Source organism: Pteropus vampyrus, unplaced genomic scaffold, assembly GCF_000151845.1.
Source record: "Pteropus vampyrus isolate Shadow unplaced genomic scaffold, Pvam_2.0 Scaffold123, whole genome shotgun sequence".
NCBI classification, from domain to species: Eukaryota; Metazoa; Chordata; class Mammalia; order Chiroptera; family Pteropodidae; genus Pteropus; species Pteropus vampyrus.
Window position 1 is genome coordinate 977458 of NW_011888904.1, and position 13426 is coordinate 990883.

Here is a 13426-nt window from a genome sequence, read left to right on the forward strand (position 1 = left end):
AGCCTGGTGTCTTTGCCCCCTCCTACCTCCTACTATTGCAGGGTGATTTCTTATTTCTCTCCCTAGTTGTGAGGCTTCTATTAATCTAGACCCTCCAGGCGACTCTGCTTGCTGTTCGCTCTTTGCTGCTTCCTGTTTCTGTAACTTCGATGTGTTCGCAAGAGGGGATGAACAAAGCTTTTATCATCTACGCCATTTTGCCTGGTTCCAAGCATGGGCATCTCCCCACTTAACCTCTGCCTGGCTCCTGGGCAGCTGGACGCAGCATGCAGACCTTGTGCCTTGGGGTGCATGCTAGGTGACTGCGGCCATGTGTCACTGTGGAAGTGGCCCCGTGATCCCAGGTACAGAGGGGGCCTCCAGCCTCTTTTAAGCTATTGATGTTTGCCAGAGTCTGCCTGAGTTTCCACTTGCTGTGCTATGACCTATAAACTCTGCTAATAAGCTGGGGCAGTAGTAGGGTTCACCAACTGTCTGTTGGAGGTTTTATTGTCCTTTATTATCTGACATTCAGTGCCTTATAAACCGTTGTTTTGTATGTTTTGTCTTTTTTTATTGATTTTTTGTTTGTGTTTTTTTGGTGGTTGCAGGTGAGCTAGAAAATCAGATTCCTGTTACTTTTTCTTAATTGGAAGCAGAAGTCTGGTACTTACTCTTGATTTATGTGTAATAAGTTTTTGAGTTTTAACTTTGTGTTACGGAGCACATTAGACTATTTCATCTGTACCCCTAAAATTTAATTTTAAATCTGTTTGTTCAGAAAATGAGAGTTCACTTTATATTTGAGATCTCCTTATATTTTGGCATATTCTAGCATGTTCAGTATGTCCTCCATGATGTTCAGTAAAATGAATTACATGAACACAGCGCTCAGTATGTATTTATGGATTCAGTAAGTTAATGTTAATTTTTAAAGGGCCAGGTCCCTTCCTGTATTTTAAGACATCATTCTAATCTTATGCAGTTTATGTAACAATTCTTTGAACTGTTGAATGATCTCCTAACAAGTTCTTACTGTTGTATTAAATAGTCATTTCAGCCTTGACAGTAAATGAACTGGAAGGCCTAACTTTAAGTTCCTCTGTTTATCAGGAAACAACACAGCTTATAGTCAGAATTCTGCCTATAGTAGACTTAAAATGTCTGAGTCTACTAGGATGTAATCTTTCTTATCTTCAGTTGAGATTTGGTATCAATTCAAGGTAACCATCCCCCTGATGTCAGGAAGGCAGTTATTTATTGGTTAAAATTCTGGAATAAGCTCTTTCAAAAATACACAAATATTTTGTTATGGAATGGGACCACAGTTTCAGTAGGGGACCTACATGCTGGGGTGAGTTGTCATCCTGAGAGATGCTTGGAGACCTCTGAGACGCTTAACTTGTTTTGCCAGCTAAATGTCTGCCAGCTTTTCTGACCTAGATGGAGCTCAAGTAGGAATTTCATTATGGAGGCTAGATCTTAACTTTGATTCCCGTGGTAACCCAACATTGTTGGTTTTGTAATTTAATAGTCTCCAGAAATTCTTTAAGATAAATTTGATTTTATCATTGTCTAATGACTTTTGTAATATGGGGTTATCGTCTGTCTGTCTGTCTGTCTGTCTTTTTTTTTTTTTTTCAGGCAAGGCAGTCCTTGGTTGACCTCATAGATTGCTAGGACCATGTCTGCTTACAATCCCTTTTTAAAAATTTTTTATGCCTACGGCACCTGGTCTTCCTAGGTGGTCTCCCATCTAAGTGCTAACCAGGCCTGACCCTGCTTAGCTTCCAAGATCAGATAGGATAGAGCTTGTTCAGGGTGGCATGGCCGTAGACTGGGGTTATTGTTTTCAAAGAATATGTTTTTATTGAATGTATGTACTGGCATTTCTTTGGATACAAAATAGACTATAAAGAAAAATTCTAAGTTCTGAATCCCATTTCTTATTAATTTTAGTTATTGCAGTATTCTTTTCAAAAATTTTGAGTCATTGGAATATGGCACAGAAATCATTGTGACCCTTGTTTCTTGCCAAGTTTAATGAGTTTATTGGTGGTAGCAGTTTCTCCCTTGATGTTTCTATGTCAGTGTAGTATGCAAATTTGTAATGTTGAGCAATTGGTAAATTAAGAATGAATTTAATGTGTTTATTAGCCAAATGATAAAGGTGACAAATTTAATTTTTTAATTGACTTGTCCAAATCAAATTACATTAAATATGCCTATAACTTTGTCAGTTCCATTTGGCTAGGGTCTCTTTTTGCCTGAACTAAGTTTAATCTGGATAGTCACCTTTGCAAAGAACCAAGCATGTGATTTCTACCAGTTGTCTTATAAATATGCTTTTGATAGAGTTATGAACACCTTTTTAAAAAATTAAAACTAAGAGGTGCCACTTTTTCTCAAGCAGACATAAAAACAAAACCCCCAAATAAAAACATGTTTGGGAAGAGGAGGAGATACTTAATTCTAAAATTTAAGAACGTAAATGTTAACCAGTGTCCATAGGTCTGACTTTATTATGGAGTGAGATGTTCATTAAAAATGAATTTTTGAGATTACAAAATCTTAGGGATAAAAAAAGTTTAGAAATTATCAAATGCTATTCGATGATATCAAAAGTGGGTGTGATATTACTATTATAGTTATTTAGGAAACAGTCCTTTTAAGAGATGTGTGCTGAAATATTTTGTGTGTAGTTCTTAGAAATGGAGTGGGGATAGATTGTTGGTAGTGGAGAGAAAAAGGTGGCAGAGTACAGTTCTGACATTCTATTGCTACTGAGTTGTTAACATATCTGTAAAGGCTACATTTAAGTGGTATGAATTAAGTGGTATGAATCCTCTTGAGAAACATCTTTGGAGACTCTTGTTTTGTTTTGTTTTCTCCTGCCGATGCCGTTTAGTACCTCAATCAGAGGATCTTGAGTTCTATAGAGTAATTACTAATAAACTTTATTATTGTCTTAGCTTATAATTGCTTAAGAGGTTACCTTTTTCAATATTATTTATATTTGATTTACAGGAATGAATATTTTTTAGGTGGAAAAAATTTATTTTCAGTTAGATACATTCCCATTATCCCAGTAAGTTGCTGTTTACTCTGGATGATGTTGATCTGGTTGATCACCAAATTTATTAAATAAAAGACATTTATATACTCAGTTGTTTAATGGTAAGTGATACTTGTGCTTTATGGGCCTTATGCCTCTTAAAGTTCTAATGTGCCTTCTGTATCTATAAAATTGTCAATTGGAGAACAAAATGAAGATTAAAGGCAAAGTGCATAGAAAGAAGAAGGATTGTGTACCTGTTGTTTTCATTGGTTTATCTTTCTCTTTCTTATTCCCACTGTTTCAAGTATCATTTCTATGCAGATGATTCCAAAATCTGAGTTATCAGTCATGACCCTTTAATCAATCATGCCTTCAGGATTGCCCCATTTGGATGTCTTATAGTCTTCACAAACTCAGCTAAACTTATTGTCTTTCCTCTTAAACTGGTCTTGAAAAAGGTAACTTCTTAAGCGGTTAAACTGGTATAGTGTCCTAAACATATCTATGGTACCATCATTTCCTTAGTCAGAAAATCGTAACATTTGTAATACACATGGATGAAAATATTTTAATAGTGTTTGTTTATTCACCTATTGATTAATTCAGCAACCATTTATTTAATTCCTGTATGCAAGGAACTGAAGGTATACAAATAAAGAAGATATCATTTATTCTGTCAAGGAGTTTATAATCATGTCGGGTAAAGACAGAAAATAGTACAACTGATTACTAAGGACTATGGCTAATAAGCACAGCATGCATAGGATGCTGTGTGGACAGAGGGAGGAATCTTCCTAAGGATGCAGTGCGGGGAGGAAAGGAGGGAAAGCTCGAGTTACATTTTTGAAGACCACATAACAGTAGAATAATATAAACTTAGGAGAAATGTTGAAAAGCATGACTATTTCAGGAAGTAATTTGGCAATATATGAAGCTTTAAAGAATGATTGATCCATTTGTTGCAGCAATCAAAGGAAATGATCTGAAACAGAAAAAAAAATATATATAAAGGGTTTGTTTTTATAACTCTTTATTGTGATTTACTTGTAGATTCACTTGCAGTTTTAAGAAATAATACAGAGCGAGCCTGAGTACCCTTTACCCAGTTTCCCCCAATGGTAACATCTTGCAAAACTATAATGCAATATCAGAACCAGTATATCGATATTGATACAGTCAAGAGTCAAAACACTTTTTTCACCACAAGGATCCCTCATCATGTTGCCCTTTTATAGTCCCTTTTTCCCCTACCATTCCTGACCCCTGCCAACCACTAATGTGTTCTCCATTTATGTAATTTTGTAATTTTAAGAACATTATATAAATGGAATCATACTGTGTTTGGCCTTTTAGAATTGGCTTTTTCCAACCCCTGGAGATTCATCCAAGTTGTTGTGTGTATTACTAGTTTGTTCCTTTTTATAGCTGAGTTGTATCCCATGATATGGACGCACAGTTTGTTAACCATTCATCCATTGAAGGACACTTGGATTGTTTCCAGTTTTTGGCTATTATGAATAAAGCTGTTAGGAACACTCATGTATAGGTTTGTATGAACATAAGTTTTCATTTTCTGGGATAAATAAAATGTCCAGGAGTTCAGTAGCTGGGTTATATGGTAGTTGTATGTTTACTTTTTAAGAAACTGCCAACTTTTCCATCGTATCACTATCATTGCACTTTCTCACCAGTACTGTATGAGTATAAAGATTGTGCTTGTTATTTTTAAAATAATATAAATATCCAGCAAAAATTAAATAATTATATATTTATTCATATATATCATGGAATACTGGGTGGATCATCAGAAATGTTTATACATTGACTTTTTTGCTGTTAACACTGGAAAATGGTTTTCCTAAGTAGAAAAGCATAATCTAAAATACTATCACCTCAGGTAATAAATGCATAGAAAATGGCTGTGGCTTAAAAGAACTCTGTAACTCAGGAACATTGCAATGATATTTAAACACTAGTAGATTAAACGTACAGGCAGAAGGCAGTGACTGACATTTAGAAACATTACTGATGAAAAGTATATTCCAGGGTGAAAACTTCAAAAGCTGGTTACTAAACCACTAGCATAAAAGTGTTGTAAATTTCTCCAAACACAGTGATAATGGTTCATAATTGATCATTTGAATAAAGAATGTTTATGACAAGTATATGTTGAAGGATATTTATATTTAGCTTGATGCTTATGCCACTCCTAACAGCTGATGATACCCTTCAGGAAAAGTAGAGAGAGAGGATATATTCTTCTCTAATACTTGTAAGTTATGTTATGGCAGTATTGAAGGGCTCGGGGTATTCACTGTCTACAAAAAAAAAATTACTTCTCATGAAAGTCAATACAACAGCCTTAAGAATACCTGTTCCTGTGGTTTTCAGGTCAGAGTACCTGATCCTGCCTGTTTTTCCTATCATCTGACCATGGGAATATATAAATGTCCTCATTCTTTAAAGTTCTTATCGTCTCTCCTTAAATATTTAACAACATATGTATAAAACATGTGACTTATAACTACGTCTCTTAACTGAGGACTTTTATTTTTCTGTTTGACAGCTCTAGCTTTCATTTCTTGTGATTCCCAGCTACCCCTCTGCTTCTGCTAGTTCAACTCCTCTCCCAGAAGTCCTTCTGTCCATTTTATAGCCTGTGTCTCCATCTCCCACAAAACTATTTTGTCCTTTTCATTAGGGATTTGTTTTTCTTGCGGACCATATGATCTGCTCAGGCTTTCTACCAGGTGGAAGTATTTACTATTTAAAAAGTTTTTAAATTTTTTAATTCTTTTTTTCTTATTCTTTTTTTTTTTTTTTTTTGTTGTTGTTGTTGAAAAAGTATTAGGTTGAATCACATGAAATCGATGTAATGGTTGAATATGGCAATTTCATATTCTTCAGATGAGTATTTAGCTCTGTGGGTTAAATACCCTTTCATTAAATTAGCCTGAGAACTCAGCCATCCCATAGATTGTTGCTTCAGTGCAAAAATGAGCACCGGGTTTTAAACAACAGTCTATCACTATGTTTTGAGGAATTTAGAACATTTTTATGTTGGTGGTTTAGTATCCAGCCTTTTGAAGTTTTCGCCTTGCAATATGTATACTTCTCATCAGTAATGTTTCTAAATGTCAGGTCACTGCCTTCTGCCTCTGACTTGTTTAATCTACTAGTGTTTATCATTGCAATGTCCCTGAGTTATAGAGTTCTTTTAAGCCAAAGCCATTTACAAGAATTAAAGAGACATAGAAATGGAAACCCCAAAAAGTATAGCACAGCTATGAATGCTGTAACTGGGAAGACACACCAGCTTTCATTGCCACAGTCAGTACAGAGCTAAGGCCTTGGACCAGTGGTTCTTTACCCTGGCTCTACATTGGGTAACTCGGAGAGTTTTTAAAAAAACTACTGATGCCCAGGAATTCTGATTAAATTGAGACCGGAACAACAGTATTTTAAGCCCAAATCGAGAGGCTTCGTTTTAGACCAACTTTAAAAACAAAATCAGGTCAGAAATGTTTGCAGACTTGGAAAAATCACATAGTGACTTAAAGAATAATCTGTACAGTATGGAAGCACACCTGGATTGTGTTTTGATGTTTTTCTCCCTGTGAGTCACCTAAAGAGAGTAGTTATTACAATAGTCATCTTCAACAATGAAGAATAATAGTACATTATTATTAAGTTTAGAAAAGTATAAATGCAGTTTTTGTGAAGACTGAGGCTTAATTAAAACACAGTAATAAGACAGGTGATTAAGACTGTCTTCATCAGTGATGTGATGTTGTTTGATAGCATTTATACTTGAGATGATGAAGAAAATGTCACTTTATCTCTGTTCTTTCTCCCAAAACCCATAACCCCAGCCTAAACATGAAAAAAAACATACAAATACCAATTGTTGGGACGCTCTACAAAATACCTGATCAGTACTCCTCAATGCTGGCAAGGTCATTAAAAACAAGGAAAGTCTGAGAAACTGTCACAGCCAAGAGGAGCCCAAGGAGACCTGACAACTAAATGTAATGTGCTATCCTGCATGAAATACTGGAACAGAAAAAGAACATTAGGTAAAACATAAACATGAAGAAAGTATAGATTTACTTTCTATTTCATCCTACTTATAAAAAGCCCTATACTTTTTTGGATATAGTGATTTTGTGTATGAAATTAATGATCCGTACTGATGAGTAAAGTCAGCCATTTTATTTTGCAAAGCACTGTAATGTTGCTTGTTTTATCTATTTTTTGATAAAGTGTTTTTCTTTTACCTTTCTGTGTTTGACCATCAGATTCTTGATAGCAGGTGATCATTGTTTCTTTGCCTTTTGCTGTGATGTAATATTTTATTTCTTTAGCCTTGGATGTATCTTGATCTTCAGAATAACCAGGCATGCTATTTACATGAAACAGATAAGCATAACCATGTAAATCTTCATTGATTCCCTGAGAGGTGGTGTGTTTTTTCCTTTTCCTTTTAAAAAATATTTTTTTTGTTGGCAGTCTTAATAATGTTTTCATAAAATATGATGGATTTATAAGTCTGTTTAACATGCCTTTCCCTTTTTGTCTTAGCGCTTTGCTTCTAAGTTGCAGATGCAGTGGCTGAACAATACGCTCTGTGGTGTGACAGGTAAATTTCCCAATTTACCTGCCGTAATAGTGTGCTGTGTAATGCCATTCAATCATCTCTGAATTTTACTTGCCTGATTAGTTGAGTGAAGCAGATTTTCAATTTAAATGTAACTTCATCTGCTTGATTAAAAATGTAACAGAACATTATCTGCTGCAAATAAATTTCAGTGGAAGAGATGATTTTGCCTGTTTAAAAATAACATCTGTTTATATTGGCTGGAAGCAGACGATTAATACTTCTCTAATTTCGAGGTTTACCAGTCCAGCTCACCTGTCTCTTTGCATGGGTAGTTGAAATTGATGGCTGTCGAGTATAAACATTTACCTGTTGATGTTTAGTTGATGGATTTCTTTTTTAAGGATAATACAGAATCCCATCATTGGGCATTCATTTATTTGCTGCTCATCAAGATGATTGACAGTTTTGCCAACAACATGGAAAAAGGATCTTCCTTCCCGATGCATATGAGAAAAATTTTACCCCTGAGTGATGAGTGCCCTACAGAAAAACAGATTCTTGTGAATTCTTTTTCATAGTTGATATTTATTTGAGTTCGAGGTTTGGAATCCATGAGTATAAATTTAAGTCAAGTGTGTATTAAATGAGGGTAGGTAGTACTCTCCTGCTGGCATCTTTCATCAAGTGATTATATGTGTAGGCCATGAGGATAACGAGGGAGAAAGATAGGAAAAACCAAAATGGTTATTTTTCTCCCCGGCGCTTAGCATAGTGTTAGGCGTGTAGAAGACCACTCAATAAATATTTATTGAATTTGAATTAAATATTAAACCCAGGGTATATTTGATATTCTATAAATGTAACAAACCAGATTTAATTGGTATAAATAATGTAGTTAAAAATTATAGCAAAGAGATTATAGAATACTAGTTTGTTTCTCTTTTTTTAAAATGAAAACTTCCCTTTAGCAGCTTATTAGAAGTATGATTTTTAAATACAGAATTCTTCTATAAATATCCTGTAGTAAAAAGAAAGGCTTTGCTCATTGTTAATTTTCCTAAGTGGTAAGTAAAATTGAGTTTAAAAAATAGATGTAAAACTATTTTAATACTAATAAAAGAGTAATACAATCCAGTTTTTAATATGCTTAGTATACAGTTAAACAGTATTTGTTTTTAAAAATTGGTATAGTTTCACACTCTCAAAAAATACTGCCTTTTTTTCTTTTTTTGAATGCTGCATTTATTTTGGTGAAGTATTCTGAACATGTCATTTATTTGTAGAGGAATAATTTTGCATAATTTTGATAACATTTTATTTTTCACAAAGCAAACAAAAATATTATTGACTTGAAAGTTACTGAATTGGTATATTGTAAACTCTTACTTTCAATTATAATATTTGCCTATGCTATATATCATGTAATCAAAACTCTGTAATCTATATTTTTCAGATAGATACTTGAGGAGATCTGTATCAAAATACTTTTAAGCAACTAAGGAAATTAACCATTCTTTACTCCCAAATACATAGGGTGAATTTTAACTTCCAGTCATTTTTCTGATTTGGACATTTTGGATGATTTGGTGGTTTTGTTTATAAAAAGTAGATATATGAGGGTTGAATCTTTTCAAATCCATCATGTTAATCCTGGATATTTGGCAGAAATTTTTGCCATAGCGCTTTAGGAGAATAACTCAAACCATAAAAATGTACAGATATGTAAATGTAATTATATGTATTTGGTATGTTCTTCAATTACAAATTTGTAATTTTATCATTGTAACAAATACTTTAATTTAAATATTTAAGTTAAATGTGAGATGTAGGTTTTTAAAAAACCAGATAAGGTCAACATAAAAAGCTTAGAATGTATCATGTTATAACATTTTTTATTACATGTCTTTGCTGTTTGTTCATGGTTTGTAAAAGTTAGGTGAGGTGTTTTTTTTTTTTTTCACTTGTTCAGATGATATTTAATGAAAAAGAATGAACTCAGAAGAGCAGAATCTATACCTAAAGAAGACGTTACTACTTGAAATTTTATCAAGGTCTTTAGAGTCTTCAGCGATATGCCTAGTACTTTTGTGATTTGCTTTAACTTTAAAACTTTGTCATATATCTTAAAAAGGGGATAGAATGATAAAGAATGTGCACAGCAGCATTATTTATCATAACCAAGATGTGGAAATAACCCAAATGTCCATCAATCACTGAATAGATAAATAAAATATAGTGCAGTAGTCCTCCCTCATCCATGGGTTCACTTTTCACAGTTACAGTTACCTGTAGTCAACTGCAGTCCAAAAATATTAAATGGAAAATTCCAGAAATAAACAATTCATAAATTTTAAATTGTATCAGTTCTGAGTAGCATGATGCAATCTTGTGGTGTCCCACTCCATTCTGCCTGGGATGTGAATCATTTCTTTGTCCAGTATATCTATGCTATATATGCTGCTGGCTAGTTAGTCACTTAGTAGCCATCTTGGTTGTTAGATTGGTTATATGAGAGAGACAGAGACAGAGACAGAGACAGACCCCACATTTGTGTAACTTTTATTATAGTATGTTGTTATAATTGTTCTATTTTATTAGTAGTTATTGTTGCTAATCATTTACTGTGAGTAATTTATAAATTAAACTTTTATCATAGGTATGTATACGTGTATATATAGGAAAAAACATAGTATACACAGGATTTAGTACTATCTGCAGTTTCAGGCATCAACTGGAGGGGGGTCTTGGAACATTTCTTCCATGGATAAAGGAGGAAATACTAAATATTCTCAAAGTGGAATATTATTCAGCCATAAAAAAGCATAAAGTGCTGATACATGCTACAGCATGCATAAACCTCCAAAATATGCTAAGTGCAAGAAGCCAGACCCAAAAGGCTATGTATTCTATGATTTTAATTACCAGAGGCTGGCAGGAGGTAGGAATGGGAAGTGACTATTGGGTATGGGGTTTATGGAGGATGTTCTGGAATTAGATACATGACTGTACATCTTTATAAATATTTTAAAAACCACTGCATTGTACACTTGAAAAGGGTAATTTTTATGGTATATAAATTATATCTCAGTTAAAAAAGGGTGAGGGAGTGAAATATACAAATTGCTGGTTTGCAGAGAGATTATTACCAGAAGAGCTAGCCTTTTTTATTCATTTTTGATATAAAAGACCATAATCCGATGTATAAGTCATAGTTATATTTGATCTATATGCTGTATCTTTATATTAGCATTAATTTTACTTGTTTATTTTTACATATCATTTAGGTTGTGGAAATTTAAAAGATGAACATAAGACAGACTTATGCAATATCAGGCTGTCCTGAAATTGTGCTATCACTTTTTAAGGTTTTAATGTACTCGTTTCAGTTTGAGAGACTGACAAGCTTTAAGCTAGATTGTAGATACTATGTTAAATTGTAGAAATTTATCTTGCTGGAAATATTTAGGGCAATAAGAGTAATTTCATATTAAAATCAATGTAGATATTTGCGAATTATAAATATATCATGGTAACGTTGATTAAAAACTTTTCTTAACATTTTTTGCATTAAAAAATCTAAAAATCAGCCTTAGCTTTGTAAAATGTTCATGTTATCAAAATTAGGCATTTTTAAAATTTAATAAATAACAGTACGATCTGTACCTTTTGAAATTGTGAGAACATTTGTTTTGTAACTCAGGGGAGAGAATAGATACTTGAATGTAAAATAATAGTTCGGGTTTCAAAATCAAATCCACTGTAAAATATCGGTTGCTTTAGAGGTCAGTCATACCAAATTATATGCCTTATTATTTTAAATGTGGTTTGTTTTCAACGCTGCAGAAATCTCTTTCCTTCAGTTATATTTTAGAGCTGCTATGTGAATACATTACTGAGTTGACTCTAGTTTCTTAGGGCTTGTGTCTTTTCATACTTACTTCTTTTATATTTGATTGAGCTAATTGTCGATATTCAAATTGTTCTGACCTACACAAATTGTAATTTTATATGGTTCAACCCAACAGTAATTTACTTAGGTTATTAGGCAAGTATGAATACAATTTCAATACTAACAGTAAATATTCATTGTACTTTTCTGAGTACTTTACATGGATTAATTCATTTCATTCTAACAACTCACTGCCTTAATACTATTATTTATAGATGAGGAAATAGGTCTAAAGAGGTAATGTCTCTAAAAAGGTGGGAGACTCAGTATTTCAACCCAAGCAGTTTTGCCTCCAGAGCACACACACTTAACCACAGTGCTATGTTGCCTTCTACTCTTGACCTAGCTCCCTCTTCAGCCTCTGGTAGTTTGTAAATTCAAGCCTAAATCTTTATCTTGCCTTGAGCTCCTCTTCTTTCCTCATCCCATGTTAGGTGTTGGGCTTTTATTGCATTGTATTTGTATTATAGTAGTGTTATTCCAGATGTGTTTTATAACTACTAAAGAAATACTCAAAGGAATCTTTTAGCAGAGTATATTACACTGACATTAACACTTGTGTTGTACATTATTTTGCAAATTTCAGAAGCCTTCTACAGTTTAGCTATCAGTTCAGCAAATACTTATCGAGGACTTTTGTGTCAGATACTATTGTAGCAATTTATTGTGTGTAATAATGTTGTTAACTGAATTGATAAATCTAGGAGTCAACTTTGTGTCATCTGAAGATTCAGACAGTGTTTTGGATCACTGAGAAAGTAAGTTGTTTTCTGTTTTATTCATTCTTTAATGGCAGTTTTCCAGATTATTGGCTTCCATCAAGGAAACAAGCATTGAAAAAATAATGGCAGAGCTAGGGGAACAAGTGGTGTTTCATTTTTTACTGATAGAACTTATCAGAATCCTGTTCCTGTCTCCTGGTCTCTTACTCATCCTGAATCCCCTGACACTTCTATTGGGAATTCTTCTCTTTTGTACTTGGTATCAGAAAGGAAATAGTATCAAAACTCTAAAGAAGGCATTTAGATTTAACATAATATTTAAATCACCATGGTATATCCAAATTTGTTTAAATTCGTACAGTTCATTGCAGTGGTCTATGAATCTGGTTTGCTAAAGAGAGGCAATATGTATCTACTGCATTTAGAAGCAACATATTCTTGGACTGGTCAATATCTGGGTGGTTTCGTGGATTTCTTAAGTTGAGAGGACTGTCCTTGGACAGACTTCTTGGGCCCAAGCAACTTGAAATTCCGCTTTAAGGAAATAAACTAAAGCTCAAAGGTTCATCTCAAAATATGAAGAAACAGGCCAAGTTGAGCAATTTTTGAGTTTGAGAATGAAATTATCATTCATTCTTTTTTGAATTACTATTGTAAAGATTTTTTAGTATATAAAACTATCTCGTGTCAGATTATCAGTAGTTTTATATTAGAGATCCATTAGTGTAGTAATGGGTGGGGAGGGGAGATCTCATGTTATTTTTGGTATGCCAGAGCCTAAAGAAGTAGTCATCTTATATATAAATTTAGTGCTGATTTTATTATTGTTTATTATTGCCATTCGGTATTTTTATTACATACAACTAAATAAATGTTTGATTTAAAAAGTAGAGAAATTAATTTTGAATAAATATATCTATATAAAAATTTTAATCATGATACACATAAGAGGAGAAGTAATTCAAGAGGATAAACTTGGTGAAAACTGAAGTTAAAGTGACCTATGCATGAAGAATTTTAAACCGGTTGGATAAATGGGTGTATTCTTTAGATGAGGTATTTCCAAATGAGGTTGCATTCACAGACACTGGTGGTTAGGACTTGTATGTGTGCTTTTT

The 13426-nt window shown here is 33.5% G+C and overlaps 1 protein-coding gene and 1 pseudogene across 2 annotated transcripts in view; one reads left to right on the top strand and one right to left on the bottom strand.

The window, feature by feature from the left end:
* Positions 1–13426, top strand: part of ZCCHC7 (zinc finger CCHC-type containing 7) — a 189931-nt gene that overhangs the window by 33238 nt on the left and 143267 nt on the right. The gene's annotated exons all lie outside the window — the stretch shown is intronic.
* LOC111743832 lies at positions 1699–1817 on the bottom strand (annotated as a pseudogene).